Genomic DNA, 16686 nt, shown 5'->3' with positions numbered 1-16686 from the left:
GTTTTGTGTTGTTCAGTGTTGTCAAGTTGCTTCTAACTCATAGTGACCCTACTTACAACAGAGTGAAACCCACTCCACTGCCGTCGAGTCGATTCCAACTCGTAACAACCCTATAGGGCAGAGTAGAACTGCCCGGTAGAGTTTCCAAGGAGCGCCTGGCGGATTTGAACTGCTGACCTCGTGGTTAGCAGCTGTAACAGTTAACCACTATGCCACCAGGGTTTCCACACAACGGAGTGAAGCACTGCCCAATCCTACATCATCCTCACGGTCATTGTTATGCTTGAGCCCATTGTTACAGCCACCATGTCAACCCATCTCATTGAAGGTCTTCCTCTTTTTCGCTGACCTTCATGGTACTGGTCCATGACAATTGGAGAGCCAGCCAGGAGGCCAAAGAATTGGTGAGTGGAAGTGAGGCATCCAGGGAGTTGGGGAGGAATCCTAGGTTGACCAGAGACCTCCATGTGGGGAGGCCTGGCTTGCATACTTGGTTTGTGCAGCCCACACTGCGTGAGTACAGGGACGTCCCCAAAATGCCAAGCAGCATAACGTGGTTGTGGGCAGACGTGCACTGTCACAAGTGTGCAAAGGAAAATAGGAGAGTAGCAGCAGCCATGGGATGGCCTCTGCTCTGGGCTGCTGGGCTGGCTACTGAGGCCCACCTAGCTGCTGAAGCACACATAACAGCCCTGCAGGAAGAGCTGCAGTTAGAAAGAGATGTTCGCCAGTCCTGTGTGGCAAGGACTGATGTATTAAGTAGTCGCATTCCAGAGTAGGACAAGAAATTAGAGGTGCTTGCCTGCAGGCTTGTAAAGATAGGAACAATCCCCTAGCCATTGCTCAAAACCCTCCAGCAATGGCACTGGACATAGTTGGAGGGGCTAAGCAGGTCCTGGTGCTGAGAACACCCTGTAAAACCCAGCACAAAGCAAGAGTTAAAACAGCAGTGGAAAAAAAAAAAACAGGAGTAAAAAGTCCTTTAAATCAGCTTGTGTTGGGCGGCCTTGAAGAGACCTTATTGGCCTTCTCTGGAATTCTTTGGTAAATACTCCCACCAAGATAATCGAGCAGCAACATAATTACACCTGCAAGAGTAACGGGAAAACTAAAATAGGAGGGCCTGCATCCAGGTTACCAGGCAACTGGGCTGAAACCATGCTTTGCTGAGGGCTCTGCCAACTTTGCCCAGATCTCCTGACTTTCAGAAATAATTAAGACTGAAGATTAAGCCTAGATCCTTCTGTCACCAGGAAAGAAAGCCAAAAGCAAGGATTAAGGCAGTGTTGATGAGAGGTGACTGGGATGTGAAAACGTGAAATCCATGGGAGAGTGAATCCAGTAGTGACATGTGAAAGTGATAGCGGAGGAGGAGTCTGACAGGGCAGAGCACCCCTTCCCTGCTTCCCTCCCCCTTCTGCCCTCTTCTGCCCGACACCAAGGAATCAATGACCCCAGGCATTTGGTGACTACATCTTTGGGATATCACGGGAGATGGTGTCTCTTTAAATGGAGCCAAGACAGAAACGTGATATGAAGGTCCAAAGGCCCCTTGAAAGTGACACGGAGGCAGATGTGGATAGACTCAGTGGCTGCCTGAGCAGCAGTGCACATGAAAAATAAGCAACCAAATGCAGTATTGGTTAGTCTTTGGAAGGATCTGAAGCCCAAGCAACAGTATCTCCCTCTGGGTCCTACTGCCCACCCAAGAAAGTGCCCCTCGCTGCAAGATGGACCCCACCTGTCCCTAAGTACTAGAGGTGGGGCCAAGGTCACCTGCAGATCAGGGCCCTGCAGGGGAACCGGAGGCCCCATATAGAAGCCACAATACATTGGCCAAGAACAAAAAAACAGCTGATGCTAGCTCTGGTTAATACTGGGACTGAGTGCACTCTTATCTTTGGAAACCCTGAGTGGTTTCAAGGATCCCCATCCCCCACCCCACTTGGCAATTGATGGGTACAGCAGAAAGTCCATTCACTTACGCCAGGCACTTCTAACCCTATGTGTAGGACACACTCCTCCTAAACCATATTGAGTTTAAATTTTCCCAATACCAGAATACATTACAGGGATGGATATCCTCATGGGACTGACTTTGATCACATCTGTGGGAGAATTATGACTGCAAGTGAGGGAGGTAAAGGCAGTCCTGAGGGGGAATCTGACATGAGAACCAGTGACTCTGCCCCTACCATGAAGAGTGCTAGACATCAAGCAATAAAAGTTGCCCAAAGGACCTAAGATTAGTGAACAACTATTTTGGAATTAAAAACAGTAGGCATCCTCCAAGAATCCCACATGTTTTTAATAGCCCTGTGTGGCCTGTGAAGAAACCAGATGGATCCTGGTGTATGACCATGGTCTATAGGGAACTTCACAAAGTGATTCCTTCTATACATGCTATAGTCCTGAGCATAACTTCTTGGTTAGAAACCCTTAGTAGAGACTTGGGCAAAAATCATGCCTTCACCTGACAGGGGCAGCAATGGACATTCAAGTGCTTCCCCCAAGATATTTACATAGTCCCACTATTTGCCATGGTATGTTGGCTAGAGAGCTGATTCTTTTCCCTTTCCCCACCGCTGTCCATTAGTTTCATTACAGTGATGAAAAGTTAACTACTGAGGGGGTTGTTTCTGTTACAGGAGTGTCTAGATGCCCTAATCATTCACCTACAGGGGAGAGGACGGGCCACGAATCCCCACATGGTACAGGGGCCGGGAACATCCTTAAAATTTCTAGGGGTCCTCTGGTCAGGTAAGACCCATGTGTTGCCTGAAGCCATACACAGATGGCTGTAGCCAAGGTACGCCACCACTGTGGATGGCAGTGGCTGTGCAAGCCTCCACTGATGCCACTTGGTTTAAAACTGGCTCAGGGCAAAGCAGTCAGTGGGCTGAATTAAGGGCCACATGGATGGTCATCACTTACAAACCCTGGCCCTTAACCCTGTGCACAGACATTTGGGCAGTCAGGCCCATGGGCTAACGATGTAGATAGGCTAATAACACAAAAAAAACAGTGGAAAATAATGGATAAAGTCCTGTGGGAGAAAGCCTTGTGGCAGAGCATCTGAAATAGCCCCTCAATCCCAGGCGTTGACATGTTTTTCATGCAGCATCCCATTCACCCCTCTCCCCACTGGGGTACTAAGAGGCAGACATGGTAGTACAAGTTAGAACAGCGCATCCCAAGGGAGAAGCCGCCCATTGAATTCAACAGAAAAGCAGACACCATAGTGCCCATGTTGACTGGAAATAGCCAAAGAGACAGGCATAGAAGTAAAGTACAGTGATCTGGCAGGTGCTGTACAAAATTCCCCATGTGCTTATGCCAATGCCCAGGTATCTGCCACATGATCCCAGGCAGATACTTAAGGGAACACAGCCAGTGATGGACTGGCAAGTAGATTATACAGGGCCCTACCACTCAGTGAAGGAGCAAAATATGCTGTCATTTGTGTGGACATATTCAATGGCTTGACACAGGCATTCTTATGTTAATGAGTAAACCAGGTTGTCACAATAAAGGATTACAAAAATTGAGTGTTATGGACTAGATACCCCGAGAGGTTGACAGTGACCAGGTGGCACACTTTACAGGTCATGATGTGTGCAAATGGGCAGCTGAGAATGAGGTACAATGACATTACCACCTGTCCTATAACTCCCGAAGCTCTGGCGGTGTAGTGGTTAAGAGTTTGGCTGCTAACCAGAAGGTTGGCAGTTCAAATCCACCAGTGGCTCCATGGAAACCTTATGGGACAGTTCTACTCTGTCCTATAGGGTCACTATGAGTAGGAATCAATTCAACGGCAATGGGTTTGGTTTTTTGGTCTACAACCCCCAGGCCATGAGCCTGGTGGAAAGGAAGAACAGTTTCCTGAAACAGGCAGGGATTTCCTGGTGGGGGTAGACCAGGATGCTGCCCGACACTTTGAGGTTGATCAATTCAGCTCCCACTTGGTCTTTAGCCTTGTTTGCCAGACTAGGAGCCCTGAGCGACCGTCCAGCAATGATCCAAGCGATGTCACAAGCTCCGGAAGCATATTCACCAAAGTTGTGGCCAGAACAAAACAGCATGGTCCTCCAGACACCCCAGGACCTAGCACCAGGAAGTAGAACCATCTATTGACACCTGTGGTGGGTCACCACACCAGGGTAGATTGGTTACTACATCCCTCTGGAGGTGGAGGAACTCATCAGCCAAATGTGGGAGCCCACCATCCTGCTGCACAGGAGGTCTTGGCAGTCACACTTCCTATGGAAGGGAACAAAGGCTATACTACGAGGGATGGAAGTGGGTCTTCTTTTCTGGCATACAACAAAATGGGTGACTTTACTCACAACCCGTCAGGTGACTTCTCTGGGGCAGCAAGTATGGTACACTTAGCCAGGAAAAAAATGCCTAAAGCAGCTGCTTTTCTCACTACCCAAGGGGAACCCACTAGTGTGGTCCTAACAGAAAGGGAGGATTTGTCTTTCCAACTGTAAGTATGGCCCACTCTGCATTCTTCCCTTCGGGGCTGCCAACCTCTTCCTAGAGTGGGCTCACAGCTTTGCCATCCAAAACCAAACCAAACCCAGTGCCATCAAGTTGATTCCAACTCATAGCGACCCTATAGGACAGAGTAGAACTGCCCCATAGAGTTTCCAAGGAGCACTTGGTGGATTTGAACTGCCAACCCTTTGGTTAGCTGCCGTACCACTTAACCACTATGCCATCAGGGTTTCCAGCTTTGCCATAGGCCACAACAAGAGCAACTGCTAGATCTGCGGACAGCTCCCTTCCTCAAGCGCTGAAGGCATGCCTTGGAGCATGGAGCCCCTGACTAGAACTGGTTGGGCAGCCCTCTAGTTGGCATGGTGTTTTTTTAATGGGTCTTGGTCTTTTCCTGGGTATGGGGATTGTCTGCAGTGTTTGTCTATACTGCTGGTGTGGTCTGTGCCTCCAATTGCAGCAACGCTGTCTGTTCCTACAGTGACAACTCCTCTTGGGGCCCTCAGGGACTTTGCGGAAGAGGGGGAATATGTCAGGTTTTAAGTGCCAGCCTCGAGGGGTAAACTCAAGGGGAAGACAGGATTTGCAAATCCAAACATGGCTGCCCTCAAGCTTTCCATTATCCACTGCTGTTTTCCAACCCCCTGTTATGTGACCTTGCTGAGGCAGTCTTATGTAACCTTTTGTCATGGAGCCACCTTTGTCCTTGACCATTATAAACCTCCCCCCCCCCCGCCCTCCCTACACCGTGTGTGGAGAACTCCTTTGGTCCTGCGGCAGCCCAGAACCACCTGCCTTGGTACGTAAAGCTTCCTAATAAAGACTCCACCACGCTGGAGTTGCCCACCTCTTTCTTTGGCACCCTACAATTTTGGAGGCAAATTTCAAGTTACTGGTCCATGACTGGACAGGGCAAGTCATTTCTTTTCTCTGAATGTATTAGTTATCTATTGTTGTAGAGCAAAGCATCTCAAAACTTAGCAGCTTAAAACAACAATAAACACTATATCACATTGTTTCTGTGGGTCAGGAATTCAGTTGAGCAATTAAAGGGTGATTCTGTCTCTTTTTTTTTTCTGTCTCAGAGTCTCTCATGAGGTTGCTATCAAGATGCTGGCTGGGGCTGCAGTCTTCTGAAGGGGTCCCTAGGACTGCAGAATCTGCTTTCAAGATGAGCCACTCACAGGGCTGTGGCAGGAGGTCTCCATCCCTCACCGTAGGGGCCCTCTCACAGGGCTGCCTGAGCATCCTCACAACATGGCAGCTGCCTTTCTCCAGAGCAAGTGATCCAAGAAAGCAAGTTGGAAGCCACAATGTCTCTTATGATCTAGTCTTGGAAGTCACACTTCATCATTTCTGAAATAGTCTCTTTTTTACACATGCTGGCCCTATCTATCGCTATGAGTCGGAATCGACTCGATGGCAGTGGGTTGGGCCCTATCTAACGTGAGAGGAGACTACACAAGGGCCTAGAGCTCATTGAGCATCAGTTTCCTCCTTTGCCAGATGGGGATTTTAACACTTCCAGGCAGGAATGCAGGAAATGAGAACTGCAATGAACCCTGGATAAAAGAACGGGCACTGAAAGCTCTTTGAAATGCAAGGGAAGAAACAAAAAGGCCTTCTTTCCCCTCTGCTCCACTCCCACTGGGTACCCAGGCCCCTACTATGGCTCCAGACCTCTCCACTCAGGACCTGCTCTTTGCCATGCTAAACTGACTATAGCTAAAATGCTGTCAGCCTGTTGTTCCCCTTTCCAGGTGACATATTTACCATGGCATTCGGTGCTCTCTCCAAAGGATAGTGAACGCAGGGGCTTGGAGCACTGTGGCAGGCCTACAGGAGAGAATTTGGGTCAGAGATCTGTCCCAGCCCCTCAGATGATGTCAGATGAGTGACCACCTCCTGCACCTCAGCCCAGGCCAGTCAGCTAGTCATACAATCACCATGCCAGGTTTGGGCTCAGCCTTGATCACAGCTTGATCTGTGGCACCTCTAAGGTTGAGAAGACTAGGTTCTAGCCCAGGCCTTGCATCTAACTGTGTGACTTCCTCTCTCTGGACCTCGGGGCTCTTACCTATAAAATAAGGGACTCAAAGTCATGAGCTGCCAAAAATCTCCTTACTCTGAGGCTCAGGAGCAAGACTGGGAGAGATAAGAGGCCTGGATCACCATCTGGGCCTGGGGGCTCCCACAGGACTGGAGGCTCCTATAGGACCTTTCTAACTCTGTGCTTCTGGGCTAGCGCAGGCCCCAGAGCCAGATAGCCTAGGCCAAATCCTGTCTGTATACTTACTAGCTGTGTGGATTTGGGCAAATTCTCACCTTCTCTGAGCCTCGGTTTTCTCATCTGTAATATGAGAATGATAATACCTGTTGCTAAGGGCTGTAGTAAGGATTAAACACGGTAATGTGAATAGCACCATGGCAAGCCCTGCTTTCCTGGTCTAAGCCCCAGAAGGGGATATCCATGTCCCAGGGCTCCATCCTCAATGACAGCCCAGCTCCCAAGCTCAGGCACCTCTCACTTAATCAGGACCTCCTAGCCGTTAACCCTCATAAGCTCCTGGGACTGGAAGGTGGGGAGGAGCCTCTGCTGTTTTCTCCAGATTTTCCAATACTTAATTCCACTTCCCAGAGAGACGGGTGAGGAAGCTAAGGCCAGAGAGGTAAAAGAGACTTGGTGAAGTCTCGCAGCGTGGTGGGGATGACCTTGTGGGCTGTGACTCCCCATCAAGGAGTCCCCATCTCCCCGATCTTCTTGCTCAGCGGGGCCGTTGTGAATGGAAGTGAGTCATCTAGACACTCAGGAAACCCAACTTTGTCCAATATTAATCACGGAATCAACCGAGACCCTGTGGGCAAGAAGGAAATAGAACCAACCGTTGGTGGCATGGGCGGATTATCTGTTAGGCAAGGTAAGCACAGTGCTTACCTTGCTTACCAGATTATCTGTAGTGCACAATTTCACATTTTTTCACCACATCAAAGATACTACTTCTAGATATGGCTGGTATCTGTCTCTCTCCCAACACCACAGCACCTTCCTACAGAGTCAAAGCCTCTTTTCAAATTTACAATCCCTGACAGGGGCAGATGACCCAGCAAGCAAGGGAAGCACAGGTTTACTTGTGCTTACTTACTAATCTGTAGTGAACAATTTCACATCAAAGATGTGGTGAAATTTTTCACTACAGATGATCTGGTAAGCAAGATAAGCACTGTGTTTACCTTGCTTATTGGATAATCCACACCTGGGTGGTGGCCACTCAATCAGAGTCAAAGGTGAAGAGAGTGGTACTCCCAGGCCTAAGATGCCCAGACATGGGCATGTTCACGCAGGGAGGACCAGGGTGCCCATAGGAGGGCAAGAGGGAAGGTCTCTGAGGAAGGAAAGGATCACTCCTCAAAGTCCCATCCTGTCCAGAAGAGCCTCCCCACATAGCACTGCCCCATTCTGCAGATGGAAAAACTGAGGGCAGAAAGAATCCACTGGGACAGGGGTTTCATCTGTCATATCACAAGGTAGATGCTGGATTAAATAAATTGCAGAATAAAAGATACTCACAAGGTATCTGGCCCTGGCCTAGGTCTTTTCTTTTTCTCCTTACATGGTTTCATTTGATCCTCACAATAGCCCTGCAAAGTGGCTTTTTTTTTTTTTTTTTTTAACTCATAGGAAAACTGATACTCAGAGAAGTAACTTGCCCAAGCCACCCAGTTTAGCAAGTTCTAGAGCCACAATTCAAACCCAGGCCTGTGACTCCAGGCTGAGCCTCTCCCCTCCCAAGGTGGTTTGCCCTTACTGTAACCTGCACCCCAAAATCCTGTCGTCCCAAAGGCCAAGGGGCTCCCACACTCTCTGGTGTCCTCTCTGCTCTCTGCTCCCCAGAGCTGTCTGTTATAAAGGAATTTGCTCTAAGGGGATTGGCCTCGTGTTTCCTGTTATCAATGTCCTTCCCCCACGTGGGGCTGAGCCTCTGGCAGTCAGACAGAGAGTGGCTCCCAAGAATCATCCCTGACCACAGTGAGCCCTGGAAGGCTTGAGGGGTCTAAAGACCTCAAACTGTAACTTACAACTGAGAATTTTCATACCTTCATGAAAACTAAGAATACATTCAGAGAAGGATTGATCCAGGGCTCCATCTACCAGCCTGCCCTCTACCTGAAATTCCATTAGTCGCTCCTTTGGTCAAGATACTGCAGGCCTCCTTTAAAATGTAAATCATTTCTGGGGGAAACTACTTACTAAGTCACTGATAGGCATCACAGCCCCACACGGGCTGGTCTTTCAGAAGAACCTTGGCAAAGAACAAGGTCAGAAGGTTCTGATGGCCAGGTGGGGTGCGCTGCTTACTCACTGGTCAGTGAGGGCTTCGGAGAGCTCATAGATTCAGACGTGAGCTCCTCACTTCTATCAGCAAGCCCACCCTGACCTCATCCCCTGTCACATTCCCCATTGGTATCTTCTCTGCTCCTGGAGCTACCAGGCTTGTCCTTGCCCCAGGGCCTTTGCACTGCCCATCCTTCTGCCTAAAAGCTTATTCCCTCAGCTCTTCAAAATGCTGCCCCTTTGAGGAAACCTTTGGGGGTGATGGATATGTTCATTATCTTGGCTGTAGTCATAGATGTATATATAGGCCAAAATTTATCAAATTGTATACTTTAAGTATGTAAAGTTTAAGTATATACCTCAAGAAAGCTGTAAAACAAATTTTTTTTTTTTTTTTACTGGTGTTCCTTCTCATCCTGCAGATCTCAGCTCAGGTTAAACCTCCTCAGAGAGGCCTTCCCCAACCCCCAAAGCTCACGTTACCACTTAGTTACATCACTCTGTTTCTTTCCTTGAAGGGACACTCCACCATGTGAAATTACTTTGTATAATTGCCTAACCACCACTCATCTATCAGCTTGATGCAGAACCTGTATGAAGACCAAGAGGCAGTCATTCGAAAAGATACTGCATGGTTAAAAGTCAAGAAAGGTGTGTGTCGGGGTTGTATCCTTTCACTGTACTTATTCAATCTGCATGCTGAGCAAATAATCTGAGAAGCTAGACTATATGAAGAAAAATGCGGCATCCGGATTGGAGGAAAACTCATTAACAACCTGTGTTATACAGATGACACAACCTTACTTCCTGAAAGCAGACTTGCTGATGAAGATCAAAGACTACAGCCTTCAGGATGGATTGCACCTCAACATATAAAGAAAACAAAAATCCTCACAACTGTACCAATAAGCAACATCGTGGTAAACGGAGAAAATATTGAAGTTGTCAAGGATTTTATTCTACTTGGACCCAGCATCAATGCCCATGGAAGCAGCAGTCAGGAAATCAAATGACGTATTGCACTGGGCAAATCTGTTGCGAAAGATTTCCTTAAAGTGTTAAAAAGCAAAGATGTCTCTTTGAGGGCTAAGGGGCGCCTGACACAAGCCATGGTATTTTCAATCGTCATATGCATGCGAAAGCTAAACAATGAATAAGGAAGACCAAAGAAGAATTGATGCCTTTGAATTATGATGTTGATGAAGAATAGTGAATATACCATGGACTTCCAGAAGAAAACAAATCTGTCTTAGAAGTACAACCAGAATGCTCCTTAGAAGTGAGGATGTCAAGACTTCACCTCACGTATTTTGAACATGTTACCAGTAGGGACCAGTCCCCGGACAGAACATCATGCTTGGTAAAGTAGAGGGCCACTGAGAAAGAGGAAGAACCTCAACAAGATGAACTGACACAGTGGCTTCAACAATGGACTCAAACATTGCGACGATTGTGAGGATGGCATAGAACCGGGCAGTGTTTCTTTCGGTTTTACATAGGGTCTCTATGAGTTGGAACTGACTCGAAGGCACCCAACGACAATAACATTTGCCTATAGCCTGTCTCTCCCCACCAGGAAGGAATTTCCAGGAGCAGGGACAGTGTCTGTCTTGTCCACCAGTGTGAATGGGGCTAGGCTCCATGGATGACCAAAGACAAGGCGGTGTGGCAGAAGTCAGACTTGCCCCCCGCCCCAGCTGCCCGGCTCTCTCCAGGGGTGCAGAGCAGTGAAAGGTGGAACATAGCGACTGGTGCCAGAGCCACCCTCCCACCTGCACCGCCATCCTGGCCATCAGTGCTGCCACCAGGGTGGGAGGGGGCTGAGGTCCAGTCAAGGGGGGCCTCTGTTCCCGGCAGCAGCTGCTCCATCGAGTGTGGAGTTCACACAGAAACACCCTCTGGGATTTCCCCACTCGGTCCCTGGGCTCCTCTGGGCCAAAGTCAGCCTCACACCGAAGACCTTCTTTCCCTCCACACAGGAGCCAAGAGGACTGAGGCCTGGTCTGGCCTGGGGCTCACCAGGCGTGGAGATCCTGGAGATCTGGGGAAGCTGAGGTGTGACCCCCACTCAGACCTCAGCTAGGTGTGGAGCCTGGGACTGTGGTCTGGGCAGAGAAAAACCCAGCAGTTACCACCCATAACCCCAGCCACTCAGTAGTAGTATCTGATGGTGTTTTAGCACTGCCTTCTGCTAGGTCTTCCACACACATATTATCTCTTAGTGGCTCTGTAAGGGAGGTTGTTATCATCCCTCATCTCCAACCTACAGGGGAGGAAACCGAGGACCCTGGGTGCAGCCTGGTCCCCAGCCGGGTCTGCTGACAGCAGGGCCTCTTCTATCCCCCTCACCTGGACCCTGGAAGTCAGGTGTCCAAGCCCAGCAGGCTCTGTAGCCCAGCAGAGGCAGCCTCAGGGAGCATTTCCCATGCCTGCACTAGCCATCAGAAGGTGGCCCAGAGTGTGGGAGCCAGCCGAATAGAGTCCCGTCCCCCACCCCGACAACCACTGTCCTACCCGATTTGCACTGATCCACCGATTTGACCTTGAGGCCAAAGTCAGGCAGCAAGTTCCTGCAGGGACAGCACCCAGGCCCTCTGCCCCCAGCTGCTCTCTCGTGTTCCTTTGCTGCTTTGGATCGTCTGCCTTCTCCAGGCCTATCATCAGGGGAGCAGAGTCTTGATTCCAGAGCCACAGACCTGGTAAGGCAGGCAGGTGGGCAAGGGGTGGGAGGGGCTACTCAACTGTGACTGCAGAGGCCGATGGAACATCAGGGGTTGGGTAGCAGTCAGCTGGCTTAATTAAATGCTGCCTACATGCACACAGGCACACACACATACACAGTCACACGTGTGCACACACATGCATGCATACACGTGCACATGCACAGATATGCACACACACATGCATGTACACACCTGTGCAAACACACACATACCTCCCAGACTCAGCACCCATCATCCCAAACATCCAGGACAGCTTATCCACCTATTACCTGGGAAACAGTCCTGGCTATCTGTCCAAAGAAATCTTGGAGAAATAAACACTTTGGCAAGGACAAGAAAGGGGGTGCGTTATTTGCCCAAGTCCACATCTGAGGTCTGTGTGTTGGTGGGCAGACACTTGCATTTCAAACACTCACTAGGTAACTTTGAACAATGTCACAAAGGAAGCAGGCAGTCCTGGAGTTTCCTTGAGGCCTAAAGTCTGGCTAGTCACTGGCGTCCTCACCCCTCGTGCTTGGTAGCAATAAGAGAAGCCACTGTCCTGGCTTGGGCTGACCCCGAACAGGTGACCAGGAGCCTTTCTGAGCTGTGGCCTTCCACTCTGTCAGTGCCATCAGGCTAAGCCAAGTAAAGAAACTATTAGAAGCAGCCGCAGGTGCCAGTGGACAACACTACGACCTCAACCTGAGGCTCCTTCCTTGCTGCCCCAGGGGCCAAGCTTGACCATCCAGGCCTGCATGGTCACTTTAAGGAAAGCTAGGTATCCAGCAGGACCTGGAATTCTGCCATCTAACAGGCTTGCAGTCACAAGACTGGATGAACAGGACACATCCCTGGTTATTTAAGGAGTGGGTGGTGAGGTTGTCATTCATTCATTCAGCCAACACTTACTACAGGCCTATGGGTACCAGATGCCGGGCTAGCTGCTGGGGATACATCAGTGAGCAAACAGTCAAGAATCTCTGCCCTTGTGGAGTTCCCATTCTGGTGGAAGAAGACAGACAATAAATAAAATAAGTGAGAAAATTGTGTGATGTATTAGAAGAGTGTTGAATCAAGGTCTGGCATCACCAACCAAAAGCACAACTTACGTACACCACCGATCAATGGAACGATGCTTTCCTCACATAGAGAAGAGACAGAATAAGGTCACCTTCACTAGAGGCCCCGGTTCCCATGGCCACCATGTCACCTCCCAGGGTCAGTGCAGGGCTTATTCTGCCTGTACCCCTCTCGTGTCACAGGTGAGGGACATCATTCCCTCCCCACCAGGAACAGATACAGAAGTCGGCGTGGCCAGTACTGCATAGTACACACACGTGCAAAGCAGAGTGAAAGTCTACTGTGTACCCAGAACAGGGAGGGGAGCTCCCTGCTAAGGAGAAGAAACTGAGAGACAGAAAGAGGCTCAGTTCCCAGACTCTGTTATCAGGGCCCAAGGCTTCTGAGTAGGCAGTCCAGGTGGGGTGGTAAGGCTACACAGTAGACTGCTTTCTCACTTTCCCAACAAAGAGGACAAGCACTATAGAGAAAAACAGGGGAGGGGATGAGAAGGTAGTTGGGGTGTGCCGAGGTGGAGGGGTATAAATTTTAAAAAGTGACCAGGGATGCCCTTACTGAGAAAGCTACTTTTGAGCCAAGACATGAAGAAAGGGAGGGAGGGAGCCATGGAGATGCAAGTTCCAGGCGGAGGGAGCAGCCTGAGCTGGGTGTGAGCTCAGAGTGAGGAAGGTAAAAGCAGGAAATGAGGCCCGAGGAGGAACGGAGGGTCAGGCAGGACCTGTAGGTCCGTGAGGACTTGGGCTTCTACTCTGAGTGACATGGGGGCCAAGGCAAGTTTTGAGCAGAGGAGGGACATGACCTGACTTAGGTTTTTACAGGCTCGCTCTGGCTGCTGCGTGAGAACTGATGGCAGATTGGGGGAAGAGGAGAGGAAGGACAGAAGCAGAAAGGCCTGATAGAAGTTCCTGCAGCATCGGTGAGAGGCCCGGGAGGGAGCGGTGGAGGAGATGAGATGAATTCGGAAGGTAGAACTTGCTGATGGATTGGATGTAGGTGTAAGGTGTCAAAAACCACTCAGGGGTTGGGCCTGGGAAACTGGAAGGATGGCGTTCCCATCAGCTGAGTTGAGGGGCCGGGGTAATCATTAATTACCCCACTGGTGACTCTTAAGAGGAAGGACGGGTAGTACAGAAGTGCATCTCAAGGGCCCCCTAACCAGATTGTGACAGGATGGGTGTAGTGGTCAGGGAGGACTTCCCAGAGGAGGTGATACTGAGGCTGAGATCTGTAGGAAGAGCAGGGAGAAAGGGCAAAAACAGGCAGAGAGTGGGGCTGCTGGGAAGACCTCACCCGAGGGCAGTTGTGGGGAACTTCCAGCAGCCCCAGGGGGCCCAGATGCTCTGCTCGCTGAGGCCAAGGGCAGAGAGCTCCCGATGGGGCCAGAGGTGGGCAGGCTGGTCTGGGCTGCTTACTCAGCACCCACAAGGAGGGAGGTGCGGCCTGCAAGCAGCCCAATCAGACCGAGAAATGGAGACGGCGAGAAAGAGCCACAGATGAGTCATCTCAAGCCCCGATTCTGAGCCTACCTTGAAGCATCACGGCCTGCACCCTTCCCGGGAGGGGCCCTAATTTCAGAATGACCAGGTCAGGCGGAGCTCAGTCCCCAGGGCCTCCCTGCTAGGAGCTCACCCCTGCACAGGCCCACAGCGGCAGATGAGTCATTCAAGCCCCAATTCTGAGCCTGCCTTGAAGCATCGCAGCCTGCACCCTTCCCGGGAGGGGCCCTGATTTCAGAATGACCAGGTCAGGCAGAGCTCAGCCCCCAGGGCCCCTCACCCTTGCACAGCCCCAGGTGGCAAGGCAGCTTTTCCTTCCTGCAGCTGGTCCACATGGCCCTTCCCCGCACGCCTTTTAAAATAAACTAAAAAAAAACCAGCACACAGAAAATCCTTTTCATGTGATCAGTGCTTTAAAAAAAAAAAAAAAAAGTCTTGTATTAATAAAACGTAATTGGAGGCATCCAAGTATTGTAAAAAAAAAAAAGGTATTTGGGAAAGTCAGACAAAGATGGGTTCCAATTCTAACTTTGACACGTCTTAGCTGAGCAACTCCGAGCAAGCTGGTTAAACTCCCTAAACCCTGGTTTCCTCATTGGTCAAATGGGGATGACAGTGGCACCCACTTCACAGGGCTGGGCAAGGATTAAAGAAATGATAAATGCTTAGCACGGTGTTGGGTATACAGGAAGCTCTAGAATGCTCCTTGCCTGACCACTACAAAGACAGGGGTCTACTCTAAATGTGTGACCTCCTAGTCAGGGCCCGGCAACATAACAGAGGTGTCAGCCATGCCTCATGCAGGCCCCGGGTCTGCTGGGCACCAGGCTCAGGGTGCAGAGAGTGTCTACCTATGCTCACCCCAGCTTACGCCAAGCTGCCGCTAGAAAGGAAGCTCCTTGAGGGCAGGGACTTTTGTCTAGTTTGTTCAGTGCTTTGTTCCCCAGGGAATAAACATTTAGTGAACTAATGAGTATGACCATCCTGAGTTGGTAATGGGGTCCCTCTGTGGTGCAAGCAGTTATTGCGCTCAGCTGCTAACCGAAAGTTTTGAAGTTAGAGTCCACCCAGGGGCATCTCAGAAGAGAGGCCTGGCCATCTACTTCTGAAAAATCAGCCACTCAAAACCCGCTGGAGCACAATTCTACTTTGACAGACACGGCATCGCCAAGAGTTGGAATCAACTCGATGGCAACTGGTTTGGTTTTTGGTCTTTGAGTTGATGATAATAATAGTTAAGCAGTTAGTCTGGCTTATCACAGAGTTCGTAGACTGGGTTGGCGTCTTAGTTATCCAGTGCTGCTGTAAGAGAAATACCACAAGTGGATGGCTTTAACAGAAATGTATTTTCTCACAGTTTAGGGGGCTAGAAGTCCGAATTCAGGGTGCCAGCTTTAGGGGAAGGCTTTCTATCTGTGTCAGTTCTAGGGGAAAGTCCTTGTCTCTTCAAACTTCTACTTCTGGGCAGTCTTCATGCATCTTGGCATCTCTCTTCCCCATCTCTGCTTGCTCACTTGCTTGGTTAATCTCTTTTACAGTTTAAAAGAGATTGACTCAAAACACACCCTACACTAATCCTGTCTCATTAACATAACAAACACAACCCATTCCCAAATGGGATTATAACCACAGATACAGAGGTTTGGATTTATAACACGTATTTTGGAAGGGACACAATTCAATCCATAACAGTGAGTAAGTAGGCAACCAACCCAAATGGATATAAACAGTTTACTACTCAGGGCATAGCAGGCACATGAGCTTCATGTTTCCTTGGGTCCTCCTGGCCCTCCAAATCCCACAGCGGGGTGGAGGGGATGCGGAGCAGACCAAGCAGTGGCGTCTGAGTCACGACTTTGGAAACCCCCAATATTCTTTGTGTGTGTGTGTGTATGTGTGTGTGTGCTAAAATACATATAGCAGAAAATTTGCCGTTTGAATCATTTTAAGTATGTATACATTTCAGTGGCATTAATTGCACTCAGAGTGTTGTGCAGCCCTCAGCACTATTCCCAAAATCTCATACCCCAAACAAAAACAGTACCCATTAAGCAATAACTCTCCATTCCCCCTCTCTCCAGCAGCTAGAAACCGCTAGTCTATTTTCCGTCTCTATGCATTTGCGTATTCTAGATATTTCCATATAAGTGAGCTCATATAATATTTGCTCTTTTGTGTCTGGCTTAGTTCACTCAGTATAATGGTTTCAAGGCTCATCTCTGTCATAGTTATTTTCAGAATTTCACTCCTTTTTATGGCTGAGTAATATTCCATTGCATTGATAGACCAGGCTTTGCTTACCCATTCATCTGTTGGTGGACACTTGGGTTGACGAAAACCACAATCTTATATACAGCTGCTGGCAAATCTGCCCAACAGTAGCCCCTGAGAAGAGAGTATCTTTATTACCCTGAAATGGAAGTAGGAGGGAGATTTTACCTGCTTGGGATGTAAATAAATCTGTACTCGAATTCAGAGGGAGACACTGTTACTAGCTTCCAAGACTGTTTACTATGCAAACATCCTTGAAAAGATTGCTCAGGACAAAAGCTGACATACCAAAAAAAAA

This window comes from Loxodonta africana, chromosome 3 (genome assembly GCF_030014295.1).
Source record: "Loxodonta africana isolate mLoxAfr1 chromosome 3, mLoxAfr1.hap2, whole genome shotgun sequence".
NCBI classification, from domain to species: domain Eukaryota; kingdom Metazoa; phylum Chordata; class Mammalia; order Proboscidea; family Elephantidae; genus Loxodonta; species Loxodonta africana.
This window is presented reverse-complemented; position numbering follows the sequence as displayed.